Raw genomic sequence first — 13,884 nt, 5'->3', positions numbered from 1 at the left:
TATCTATGTAGGAAAAAAGTGGGTTGCCTTGGTGAGTCTATCCACCAACACATAGATAATGTTAGTCTATCCACCAACACATAGATATTATTATATCCCTTCTTAGTCATAGGTAAGGTGGTAATGAAGTCCATGGTTATGTGTATCCACTTTCCTTTAGGAATCGGTAAGGACTACAACAAACCATGTAGCTTATGAGTGTTGTCTTTATTCTATTGGAATGGAATGCACCTAGATACATAATCCTTCACATCATTCCACAATCCTTTCCGATGAAAATCTTTGAAATATTATCATAGATTTTGAAAACACTTGTGTCCAGCCATGTGGGTGAATAATGCATGTCCTCCATAAATTTCTACTTGAAACGAGAAGAATAGGGATACCATTCCTACCATTAAACCATGTAATGCCATTCTTAAGCTAAAAATGAGAGTTTTTCTTCATAACCCATTGCTGTAAATGATAAAATACATGGTCGAGTTCTTCGTCCAAAAGATAGGCATCTTGTAACTCTTTAATGCAGTCACTATGAAGCTCAATAATGGCTGAAACTTTACTGCTGCCAACATCCTAGAAAGAGAATCACAATTCTAAAGTGTAGCCACCCACCTACACTGCTTAGAAGTGAGATTTTGTAGCCCCAAGTTGAGACGACGGAGAAAGATGGCGGAGAAATGAAAGGAAAAAGCGGAAAAAAGATGGAAAAAGAGCAAAGACATGCAGGTGGCCTCTGAAGCTGAGCTAGGGCAAAAAATGCAAATTTAAATGAAAGGCACCTCAAAAAGATCTAAAAACTCTTGTAAAAGAGCACCAGGCTCCCTCCTTTGCCAATTGTGAAATATTAGACGAGTGTAGGCTAGAGGCATAAGGCTAGAAGAGAAAATAGAGAAAGGACCTTGCCACAATGGTCGGTGGTCATGTAAAAAAGGGATGGTGCCCATGGGATTTTAGGGCTTGTATATAAAGTTCAAAAAGTGAATGGAAGCTCATTCTTTTGGTGTGTGGCTAACAAGAGTTCTCTTCTTCTTCTCTTCCTCTCTTCTCCTTGCTTGTGTGTGCTCTTGAGAGAGGGAGTGCGAGAGTGTGACGGAGTGAGTGTGTGGGAGTGAGTGTGTGGGAGTGAGGGATCAAGAGGGTGAAGCTCTTCACCATCTCCTCTTCTCTTCTTCTCTTCTATTCTCTTCTCTTTTCTCGTGCGCACGGCTATGGTGGATGGAGCTTGGAGATGGAGGAGGCTTGAGGATGCTTGAGCAAGCATCTAGGTTTGTGGAGCTACCGAGGTGTGCGAGAGAGGAGGCAACTCATTTCGGCATCAAGGTAAGCTCACTACACTCGTAGGTTTGACGGCACGTTGGCTAGGTGAGAAATAGCCATTAGAGCTCGCTTGAAACGCTTGAAACAATAAGCAGTCCGTGGGTCTTGGCGGTTAAGCATGAGCTTCCTCTACATTTTGGTTCCATTGTTGAGACCAACAAATTCAAGCTTGACCACTTGCCTGCCTCATATCGAGCATCGAAGTAAGGGATTCATCCTCGAACCGGAGCTTGAGATAGGTAGGAAGTTGGGTTTTTTGATCTTCAAAGCAAGTAAGTATTTTGGGCTATTTTGTTTGTTTGATGATTGGAAAACATGGAGAAATCATTTCAATTTTTTTCTTTTGATTCTTGTTGCATTTAGCATAGGCTAGGATTAGGAAATCGAATCGGAAAAGGGTAGGATTTACCGTTGCAAAACAGGGCACAAATCATGCAAAAAATAGCAAAAAGATTTATTGGGATGCTTAACGTCGGCAAGTGAGTGATTGGGAGCATCCAAACCTTACTCGGGAAGGGGTTTAAGAGCCAAGAGGCCAAGGGAGAGCTCATTTTCAACCCTTGCAGTGAGTGAGAGAGAGAAAGAGAGAGCCCGTGGAGAATCGATTCGATCTTGTCGCCGGAGAGCCTACTGATCGCTTCAGGTATATCAATCACTTCCCCTTGCACCCTAGTTGTGATTTGGAAGGTTGTGTGTGAAATGATTAGCTAAATCGTTAGTTTCGATCAAAATCGCCTCAATGCTGCCTTGTCGCGCGCAACTCGGCCCGTCCGAGCAGTCGGTTTTCGAGCCGAGTCCCAGAATCGACCCTCGGCCCTTTGTCTTTTGGTCGACTTGGCCCATCCGAGTGACATTACTCGGCCCCACTTACAAACTTGGCGCTCGGTCAATCATCCCGCTCGGCCCTCGGCCCGTTTGAGTGACCCAATTTGGCCCTCGGCTCGCGCAAAACTCGGCCCTCGACCTGTGTGTCTCGACCTGTCTGAGTAGACTCCCTCGGCCCGTCCGAGTGATCCCATTCGAGTGGATATTTTCAACCTGTTTGAGTCAGCCCCTCGACCTGTCTGAGAGCACCTCGGCTTGTCTGAGTCCACCCTATCCGAGTCGTCCATTCGGGCCTCAGCCTGTGCATCTCGGCCCATCCGAGTCACCCACTTGGCCCCTACGATTCGGACAAGTTGGGCCGAGTGTGGACTTTTCCAAATTTTCTAGAAATTTGACCAGACCCAGCTAGAGCTCAGTCGCATAACTTGTTGCGAGTCCTCCTGACACTTAGAACTCGATTCTAGTGCAAGGAATAGGCAAAATCGTAAGCCACAACCACTTAGCAGCTTGCGTAGACTATCGTGAGACCTAGAGTCCTAGAGACAACCCACTGAGCCATAAACCTTGAACGGACCAAGAACGGGCAAGGCAATGTAGCAAAAAAACCCCAAACCCTGTTAAGATGGCTAGAGAATTGATCGACAAGCCTATCAGGCCCAAAACGAAGCGAGAGTGCATAAGACGCTTAGATATTGTTTGCTGCACTCACCTTGAATTTCCATACTTAAAGTATACTTAAGGAAAACTGAAAGCCTGATTGAGCACAAGTGCACGGGAAGAAACACACACACTGAGAGGAGATAAATTGAGGATTGTATTTAATAAGTCAAGGAACTCAGTCAGATAAACAACCCAAGGAACCCACCAATAGGAGGAGACACAAAGATATAGATAGACTATTGACACAAGGAGTAGGACACCAAGCAAGCGGCGCCAAAGAGGTGGATTTGACAAACTTACTCAACCTGATCGATAGCTTGGTGGAGCACGAGAACACGACGATGGCAGAAGAAAGCCTAGACCGTAGGTCGAATGAGGAACTCGACTTAGGAGTCTTTCTAAAGGCGATTCAACAGACAGTTGGCTAGTAGCTATGATGTGCACGCCCGGTATGAGCACCACGGTAGGACAACAGATGCCATCAACGCAGACTTAGAAGAGGAGAGGAAGCTAGCCCACAAGGCACTGCAAAGCATAGTAGAGTACAATAGAGACCAACAGGCTAGGAGCCAAAGGCAAAGCACATAATTGTGTGAGGTGCTGAACCTAGCCGGTAGAAACCGAACTGATCATGAGAGAGCCCTGGAAGGAGACTTAATGCTGAGTGAGCTTCTCATGAAGCAACTGCTATACAACATAACAACATAGGAAAGCTTAAGAAAAACTGAAAGCCTGATTGAGCACAAGTGCACGAGAAGAAACACACACACTGAGAGGAGATAAATTGAGGATTGTATTTAATAAGTTAAGGAACTCAGTCAGATAAACAACCCAAGGAACCCACCAATAGGAGGAGACACAAAGATATAGATAGACTATTGACACACGGAGTAGGACACCAAGCAAGCGGCGCCAAAGAGGTGGATTTGACAAACTTACTCAACCTGATCGATAGCTTGGTGGAGCACGAGAACACGATGATGGTAGAAGAAAACCTAGATCGCAGGTCGAATGAGGAACTCAACTTAGGAGTCTTCCCAGAGGCGATTCAGCAGCTGGCTAGTAGCTATGATGTGCACGCCCGGTATGAGCACCATGGCAGGACAACATATGCCATCAACGTAGACTTAGAAGAGGAGAGGAAGCTATCCCACAAGGCACTGCAAAGCACAGTGGAGTACAATAGAGACTAGCAGGCTAGGAGCCAAAGGCAAAGCACAGAATTGTGTGAGGTACAGCGGGTGTTGAACCTAGCCAGTAGAAACCGAAATGATCATGAGAGAGCCCTGGAAGGAGACTTAATGCTGAGTGAGCTTCTCATGAAGCGACTGCTATACAACATAACAACAGAGCAAAGTGCCGCAGCACTAGAGACATCAATGCTAGCAAAATTAGGAGCAAACCAAGGCTCCAAGAGCCAGTCCAAAATCCCAATCGTTGCAAAGCAGCTCGACAAGTACCAGCCCCACGATGATCCATAGAGTTTCGTAGAGCAATTCGAGCAAGTCTGTGAAGCCAACGGCCTCACCGACCTGACTCAGCGCTCTCAAGCGTTTGGGCTATGCTTAGGTGACAAGGGTAGGACTTGGTATACGAGTTTAGATGCTGCAGAGCGAACCAACTTCAACGGCCTCAAGAATCTCTTCATCAAGAGATTTGTTGAGCCTGGATACTCCGACAATCTGCTAGTGTGACTGATGAATGTCAAGCAGAAGGAGAAGGAGGACATTCCCGATTACGTGACCCACATGAGGAGTCTCTTCAAGAGAATCCCTATGGGCGAACGACCATTTGAAAGAGCAGTGTCAACTGTATTCATTAGCGGATTTCAAAATGAGGAACTGTATAAGGCTTTGGTAGGCAACTCAAGCTTGCCGGGAGATGCGCTAACTAGGGTTTTTGAGGAAGCCATCAGAGTTGACGACCAGCTGAAAGAGAGAAGCTCAAGGAGCTTAAACTTAGAAGAAACCAACTCGCGGAGCTCAGAGAGAGCTTTAACCTCTAGCGAACGATCATGCCCAACCACCCAAGATGAGAGGAAAGCCACCGAGATAAACTAGGACTTGGTTGATGTAAAGATGGAGATAGCCAAGCTGTAAGACATGTTGAGAGGACCAACGCACCTACACGTCCAATGCATGTACTATGGCAGAAACCACTTGCTAGCTGAGTGTCAGGACCCTAGGTCAAGACCTTGCGCTAACTGCGGTAGGTTCGATCACGACGTTGCGCATTGTAGATTACTAAGAAGACTTCCGTACTCTCAACCATATGGCCAGCCCTACCTAGCGAAGAGGCCGTAGCCATTCTTCGGAAGGGGAGCCCCATTGACCCTTCCTGTGCCTTTGACGACATTAAGCCGCCTGTTCCTAGGATGGACATAAACCCTACAGGCATACCTAAACCGCCTGGTCCCTATGTGACCCATCCATCGAGTGACGCTCCAGTCCACTATGTGGAAGAGCCGAATGAGGAAGAGACGTACGTATACCCTTACGTCTTGCACAAAAACGAGGGCAACATAGTCCTTATGGACTATCAGCCTGTACTGGTGATGGTATTAGGAAGAGGACGAGGTAGAGGCCTAGGAGGGAAGACACAGGATCCAATCATCTATTGGACTTGTGGTCACCCAGGGCATGTCTCATCACGCTGCCCTGAGAGGGAGCAGCAGAACAGAGACAAAGCTGACCTAAGGTGCATTGAGTGCAGGATCACTCATCTCTTTGTCGACTACCCAAAGCGAAAACCATCTTCGAGTTCAGCCAACATGCCATCTGTCCCATTGGGGCTATTTGGTGTCAAGAACCTTGATGGGGAGGCCACACCTATCCCATTGTGGGTCATGACTTGTGCCCAGACGAAGCAGGCCGACATATCATTGCCAGGGCTTGGCAACCTCGATGCAGCATCGATAGGGAAGAAGAGCCGTAGGCGGAGAAAGAAAAGGCCTGAAGCTAAGGTTGCACTGAAAACTGAGAGTGCTACTACTCTACCTGCTGGAAAGAAGGTCACTGATGTAGAGGCAGAAGCCGAAAAGGGAAGTGCTAAGATAGAGGAATACTTGCATTCGAAGCGTCAACACTAGAGGCCATAGAGAAAGTGAAGGAATGGGTGAAAGAGGCCCAAGAGCACCTAAAGGATGCTAAGCCCATCCTAGAGGATGAGATCGATGATCTCCCCAGCATAAGCATGCCAGTGTCACCCCTTGGACCAAATTCGGGGGATGCGACTACACCACAAGCAGTACCGCTTAGGCCAAGTCTTGATGCCGCAGGCCCGCAAATCAGTCACGGCCAATAGCTAGAACAATCTGGATTAGGAGAGAGACGAGCAGCCAATGACCTCCTTACCATGCTGATGACCACCCCTGTGATGCTAAGTCTTGGGAGACTTGCTTAAGCAGCATTCCACCCTATGGCAAGACTTGAAACAGTGGATTGAAGGATCATGAGAGCAAGATGCTGATTTGCACGACCGTGATGCAGAGACACAAATACCGACTCTGATACTACACTCTGGGCCAAAGTCCTTGCATGTTAATGCCTTATGGGAGGGCATCGAGATGCATGCAGTCTTACCGGTCCTAGCCCTAGGCGACACAATGAGAAAGGGGATTGTAGACATGGGAGCTGGGGTTAGTGTGCTTAGACACACAGTGCTTCAGACTTGGGAAAACCCACCTGTTGAGACTGTTAAGTTCAATGTCACACTAGCAAATGGTATGAGAGTGAAACCATTCGGGGTGCTAAAAAACTGGCCAATGAAAATCGCAGGTGTCCAGTTCTCAGTTCACTTTATAGTCATGAAGGGTATGGACTACGATATCCTATTAGGCCGACCCTGGATGCTCAATGCCAGAGTCATCAAAGATTGGGGTAATTGCTTAATCTTCCTTGGCAATAGAACGGATGCCGTGAGGGTAGAGATAGACACATGGAAGACCTCACCAGTCGACTTGGATGCCATCTCCACGATGCTTAAAGGGAACACTCAAGTCAATAAGTCCTATGGACCCTTGACCAAGTATATTCCATGCCTAGAGGATGAGAGAGATTGGATGCATGTCCTTGCTACAATCGACCTACCATTCTCAGATCATGAGGCATATGAGCAAGCCATCGAGACAATCAGTAAGTCTAAAGACGCACCCTCCGTACCAGTTTGCATGATGGCAGGAACCCTTCAGGGGAGACCTAAACTTGTCACCTTCCGAGTGCCAAATAACAAGAGGGAACCCTAGGATATTCTGGAATATTTAACAGGCAAGCTAGTTGGCAATCCAACAGCAAACTTCAAACCATCCAGGATCTCTTAAATGAATCCAAGTGGCAATGGACCAGGATGCATGACTTGAACCTCATGTACAACTAGGTCTTAATCCTTGATCAAAGACAAGAGATATACCAAGACCTAGGAGACGACGAGCAGTTTAACAAAGAGGACTCCAACGACGAATACGAAGACTGCCGATCTTTCAGTGATGAAAGTGAGGGTGAGATGGATACCGTAGAATATGACAATGAGGGAAGGAAAATAGAACAAATACGGGCAGACTTCGAGCCGCAGAAAAAGAGTGTCTTCAAGATAGAACGAGGGGTCATGCGCATCGATTGTGATCGTGCATGGTTGGAACACGTAGAAACCATAGATTTCGATCAAGCAGGCCTAGCCCAATCCGGTACGACATCAGTGCTTAGGACAGAGTCACCATCTGAGTTGCGACCACCAGGGGAGACCACCTCTTCTAGCGAAGACGGGGAGTTTGACTCTGAGTCAGAGGTAAGTTCAGATAGCGACCTAGAGATACCTAGGCTGGCCAAGACTAGACTCACCAAGGGGGACCTACCCGTCCACTTGAAGCGTAGACGGTTGAAAGAGGAAAGGATAAAACAACTCAGGGACACATGAATGAAAGAACAGAGAAAACCATAGGACCTCCCTAAAAGATTTACAAAATTCAAGAAAGGGGATAGGGTAGTGATCCTGTTGGGTGCCAAAGGTCAAGGGCAAACGAGTGAACCGATCGAGGGACTAGCCAAGGTCAAGGAGGTAAACCTAGCCCAGGAAGGGGAGACACCACGACCAATCTTCATTGCTGATGACTTGATTGAGGAAGAGGAAATGAGTCTTGTCGCTCTCTTGCAAGAGTACATAGATATATTCGCTTGGTCCTTAGAAGAGCTTAAGGGAGTAGATCTGAGTGTAGTGACTCATAATATATCCATGACGCCAGATGCTATGCCGGTCAAGCAACGACTGTACCCTATGAATCCAAAATACACTCACGCAGTCAAGGAAGAGATTGACAAGCTGATGAGAGCAGGATTCATTTACGAAATTGAGCATACGGGCTAGGTATCGCCCATAGTCATTGTCATAAAGAAGAATGGAAAAATCAGAGTGTGTGTCAATTACAAGAAGGTGAACGCTGCTACTAAGAGGGACAACTATCCATTGCCGTACACCAAGCACATGCTTGAAAGAGTGGATGGCAAGGAAGCCTACAGTTTTTTGGACACCTTCTCGGGATACAATTAGGTGCAAGTGCATCCTGCCGACAAGCATAAGACTGCCTTCACCACTGAGTGGCACTGAGTGGGGCGTCTTTGCTTACATAGTCATGCTCTTCGGGTTGACTAATGCCCCCGCCACCTTCCAACGACTCATGTGCGCCATATTTAAAGACATGCTTCACAAAGAGTTGGAAGTCTTTGTAGATGACTTGTGTGTTCACTCGACCTGGAGAGAACACTTAGACAAACTCCGAGCAGTCTTTGAGCGGTGTCGCCTATATTGTCTCTCCCCCCTGAACTCCTTAAATTGCCAGTTTTGGGTGAAGCATGGATGCATCCTAGGGCACGTGGTGTCAAAGAATGGCATTGCCACTAACTTCTCGAAAGTCAGGGTTATTCTTGATCTTTCGCCCCCAATCAACTATAAGGGAGTTCAATGCTTCTTAGGCCATACGGGATACTATTGGCAGTTTGTTTTGAATTACGCGTTGATTGCCAGACCTTTATACAAGCTACTGATTGTCTTTGAATGGACTGAAGCATACCAATGAGCACATGAAGAGTTGAAGAAGGCTCTAAGCACAACAACGATTCTACGAGCCCCAGATTGGACCATTACCTTCCACGTGCATATTGATGCCTCGAAATTTGCTATGGGGGCAATGTTGTGCCAACTTGGCGAACACAACCTGGACTACCCAGTGAGCTTTGTTAGTAGACAACTCACTGAGACGAAAATGAATTACTTGATGATAGAGAGAGAGGGCTTGGCCATGGTGTTTGTTGTGAAGAGATTCCGGCATTATCTATTGGCTACACCCTTTACCTTCTTTGTGGACCATCAAGCCTTACTATATCTAGTGAATAAACCTTGCACTACAAGATGCATAGCTCAGTGACTCCTGCTTTTGGAGTTTGACTTCTCCGTGGTTGTACGGAAAGGAAAACAACACTACATGGCTGACTATATGTCACGCATCCCCACGGGAGAGGCCGCTGGAGAAGGCATTGCGGATGAATTGCCAGACGCCCATATCTTTAACCTTTCCAGTGAGAGAGATTTATTTAAGGCTGATCTAACGCCATATTGGGCAGATGACATAGTCCAAGTGCTTGAGCACGGACTGCCTGAGCGACCGACAGAAAAGACAAAACTTAGGTGACTCATCCTCAAGATCCAACCCTACCAATTGATAACAGGTCATCTATATCAACTAGGGCAAGATGGACTGCTGTGTAGATGCATGTACGAGCATGAGATGCACAATGTGCTCTCAGAGGCGCATAGTGGAATTGTTGGTGGGCACTTTAGTAGAGACACGACAGCCCGCAAGGTACTGCAGTCTCAACTATGGTGGCCAACGCTGTTTCGTGATGCATCACAATTCGTTAAGCATTGTGACGAGTGTCAGCGGACAAAGGTCCCAATTTGCAAGGATCAAATGGAGTTCACCCCAATCATTGCACAACAACCCTTCGAAAAATAGGGAATTGACTTCATAGGACCCATCAGCCTAGCTGCACAGTATTCACAGGCCAAATACATCATTGTGGCCACAGACTACCTAACAAAATGGGCAGAAGCAAGAGCGACACGAAAGAACGATGCTAAAATGACTGCCAAGTTCTTATGGAAGCAGATGATTTCATGATTCGGTTTCCCCATCGAACTAGTCAGTGACTAGGGCACACACTTCATCAATGAAGTGATAGCGCATCTTCTATCCACCTTTCTAATTATCCATTGAAAATCCTCTCCATACTACCCTCAAGCAAACGACCAGGTGGAATCCACGAATAAGATTCTTGTAAACGTTCTGACCAAAGTAGTCTCTGCTTCGTGCAACGACTAGGATAACAAGCTGATGGTAACCTTGTGGGCTTACCGTACAACTTATAAAATGGCTGTTAGCCAGACTCCCTTTAGGTTGACCTACGGAATTGAAGCAATTATCCCTGTAGAGTTCTTCGTTCCTAGCCTGAGAATAGCACTTCAGGAACGATGGGAAGGAAAGGAGGCATGGGCACAACGCCTGGTTGAGCTTGAACGCCTCTCAAAAACTCGTCTTCTAGCTACTCACGCACTCATATGTGGGAAGGCACGACACAAGAGCTGGTTTGACAAGCATGTCAAGCAGCGTGATTTTGAACAGGGAGACTTAGTACTCCTGTACTTAGTTAAGGGGCATAAGCAGAAAATGAACTTTAGAGGTCTTGGACCTTTCAAAGTTCATGCAATCAGCTGAACTGAAAACGTTGAGGTTGAGACTCTAGATGGCAAGGGCATAGGCTTCTTCAATGGCAGTCATGTCAAGAAGTACTACCCTCCCACACATCCTCTGCATGAGCCACCAATGTTAGAACCCCCTGTCAAAGTACAAGTAACCACAATCATTGAAATGGATGATGAGGATGAGGAAGCCGTAGAACCTGCATACCTACACATCACGGTCACTGCCAAGAAAACATGTACTTTCAAAGAGCAGACTTCAATGTCTTAACTCACGATCATTGGACCCAAATGGGCAAACCACCATTACAGCCCACCAATGCCAAATTAAGCCCATATGTTGAAGATATACGCACGAAATCGCTGCTAGGACGAACCTTCAAGAAGCAAACTCATTGCAATGCTGATTATGAATCGCAGCGTATCCACCTCGCCATAGGCAACATTCGCATTGTTATATCCTTCAACAAGGGCTGTGCGACCTCGTCAAAGTTTGCAAGACCACCGGTAGAAATGTTAGCAGCCAAGTCTAAGGAGGGGGTAGTGCTCGGCCACCACCCACTGAATCTCTAGAATTGCCGCTCACAGCACAGCAAAGGCTAAGTTCCAACAGCCTAGGCTTCAATGGAGGCCCAAGCAACTGCAACCGCCGCCTAGGAGTCGACTCTCACATCCTCATAACACCAGAAACTCTAAACCTAGGAGGCCAAGGCGTAGTTACAGAAATTGATGCATGATCAAGCCAAGATGGGTCCCTAAAGTCCTCTTGCATGCACAAGGCTACTATGAGGGAAATGCCTAGATATGGATCCCGAAGGCCTGCATGGTCAGAGGCACTACTCACACGCCGCCCTCAAGTTTGATCACACCAAGCCCCATAAAACCTCAAAGCCAGAAGCCGCAACACTTTCATGACCCATATCCATCAAGCGCATTTGCACATATGCCCAAGAAAGTCGAACAAGCCTATTGGCCCAAACGACAAACACTATTACATGAATCAACACCCAATAGAGCCGCTCAGACTTCCCTGATCCATACCGAAGGCAGCAGTCTGTTAGACGTCATTGCTACTATCCAAGCCCTAATTCAAGAGGTCCAATTGCAATTTCAAGAATACCCACAACTGCAACTATTTGTTGTCAAAGACTTTAGTTCTATCAAACCCCAACCGCCAATATGCCTTCGACCCCCTTATGAGTGGAAATCATTCTTAACATTGGCTGCCAATCTGGCTGAGAACACAGAGGAGGATGTGGTTGATTGCATTAGATGACTCGATGCCACTTTCATGTCGTTAATTCTGAGCTATGATTGCTTGGATTTAGGCCTACTGCAAGAACCCTTTGCAAATGAAGTTCGAATGATGCCTTATTCTTGGGAGACGTTTGAATTTGCATTCGCAAAAGCTTTTAACTCTGCTGCTGAATTGCTCACTAGCAAGATATCCAAAGAGCAGGCCATCAAACATCGCCTCATCACATCCTATGATAAATGAACCACTTCTGCCATTACTAACCAAGAAATCACAGATTATCAAAACTTGCTGATATTGAATCCCCGTTCTTAAGGCACTGGTACACTCTTCGTTTGCAATGGGAAGTTGAAGGATGCCAAATAATGACGAATGGTGAGCAGTGCCACACAATCAAAACAGCGGAGTACGACCCCACTTACGTCGCGCCAACCTCGTATAGAGTGTTAACCACTCTTCATGGCCGACCCAAGGAAGAGCACATCAAAGGGCACGCCTACCTTGATTGCCTATTGACTGAGGAAGAGTTACATATTGCTAGCTATGTTGATTCCGGTGACTTTCTAACAAATGTTCTCACATACATCACACACGTAGGCATTCGACCCTTTGATCTAGACCGCGAAGCTTAGTTAGAGTACAATCCCAATTTCTATACTTGACTCCAATGCAGGTAAATCCTAGACCACATGATAGAATGCCCTTGACCTCCTAACTTTCAATCCTAGGAAGGATTCTTCTCAAGCTGGAAGGGGAGGGGGGTAAGGTGAATCAAACCAAAACCAAGGAAAATCAAGCAAATGCATAAACACGTAAAAAACGAGTGAGGTAGGGAAAATGGCATAAGAACTTTGAAATAAAGGGAAAAAAATTCAGATTTGAAGGGAAGAATCTACATTGGATTTTAATGCTTTCATTCAATAAACACATAGAGTCTTTCTTTTTCAGCAAATTATTATTTTGAAAGCACTAATGAAAACTTGGGTTCATGACATGAATGAAAGATGTCACAGCAAGACCGTGCCCACCGACTCCTATTCACGGAGGAGGAAAGAACGCAATATTGCATCACCCTAGAAAATCGCACCTACAACTAGCTCAAATTTCAAACCATCCATAACATAGAGGTTGTGGTGGCCAAGGAGGAACAGCCAAGAGAGTTGTCAAGCAGTGCAACCTCACAAAGTACCTTGAGAAGTTTGCATAAGAGCCTGACCACACGAAGTGTGTGGAGTTCCTCAGGATGTACAACCCAGACCAGGAGTGTGGCATTGTGATGGTGGGAAGGGGAGAAAAGGCCAAGCAGGTGCAGGTTCACTTAAACCCAGCCTTGGTGGACAAGGCGTTGGGATTCGAGCCGAAGGTAGAGAAAAAGCATAAGAGAGATGTTTATGCCATGCTTAAAATGAAGAGGGAAGAAGTGCTGACCAATGACAGCATCAACATCCAGGACATTCCTGATGTGGAAGCCCATTTACAAGCAAAGCTAGTGCATGCGCTCTTCCCCAGCTAGCGCTACAACTCCTTGATGCATCGAATCAGTGTGCCTGTGCTGGAGAATGTGGTAGTTCGCACCTTGGACGAAGTCGACTCGAATGGCTATGTACGTAAGACCATTGACCAAGCGGCAAAAGCACTAGTTTTGGGCAATAAACCAACAAATGGGGATTCCCCAGCGTCCAAGACCACAGAAAGAAAGAAGGCCTCATCCAAAGCCTCATTCATTGGCTACCAAAGCATTTTGATTGCCCTAATTTAGGAGGCGGTAAACAAGCTTAGGATGTAGAGAAAGGAGAAGGAGAAACACCCGAGAGATCGCCCCCTCACCAGGACAAAGAGGTATCTAGTGACAGAATTGAGAGTGAAGAAGAAGGGGAAGAACAGAAGGAACAGATGAGCAAGAAGACAGCAAAGAAACATGTTAAAAAGATGACACAAAAGAAGAAGCAAGATGAAGGCCGGAAAAAAGAGAAAGAGGATTTAGAGAGGGCAAAGAGGGAATCCCTTAAGGAGGCCGAAGAGAGGGAGAAGAAGAAAAAATAGGAAGCAGATAGATTGGAAGAAGAGTCTAGGAAAATAGA

Source organism: Lygodium microphyllum, chromosome 13, assembly GCF_053477565.2.
Source record: "Lygodium microphyllum isolate KBCC chromosome 13, Lygodium_microphyllum_v1.1.10, whole genome shotgun sequence".
NCBI classification, from domain to species: domain Eukaryota; kingdom Viridiplantae; phylum Streptophyta; class Polypodiopsida; order Schizaeales; family Lygodiaceae; genus Lygodium; species Lygodium microphyllum.
Note: the sequence above shows the minus strand (reverse complement) of the source record.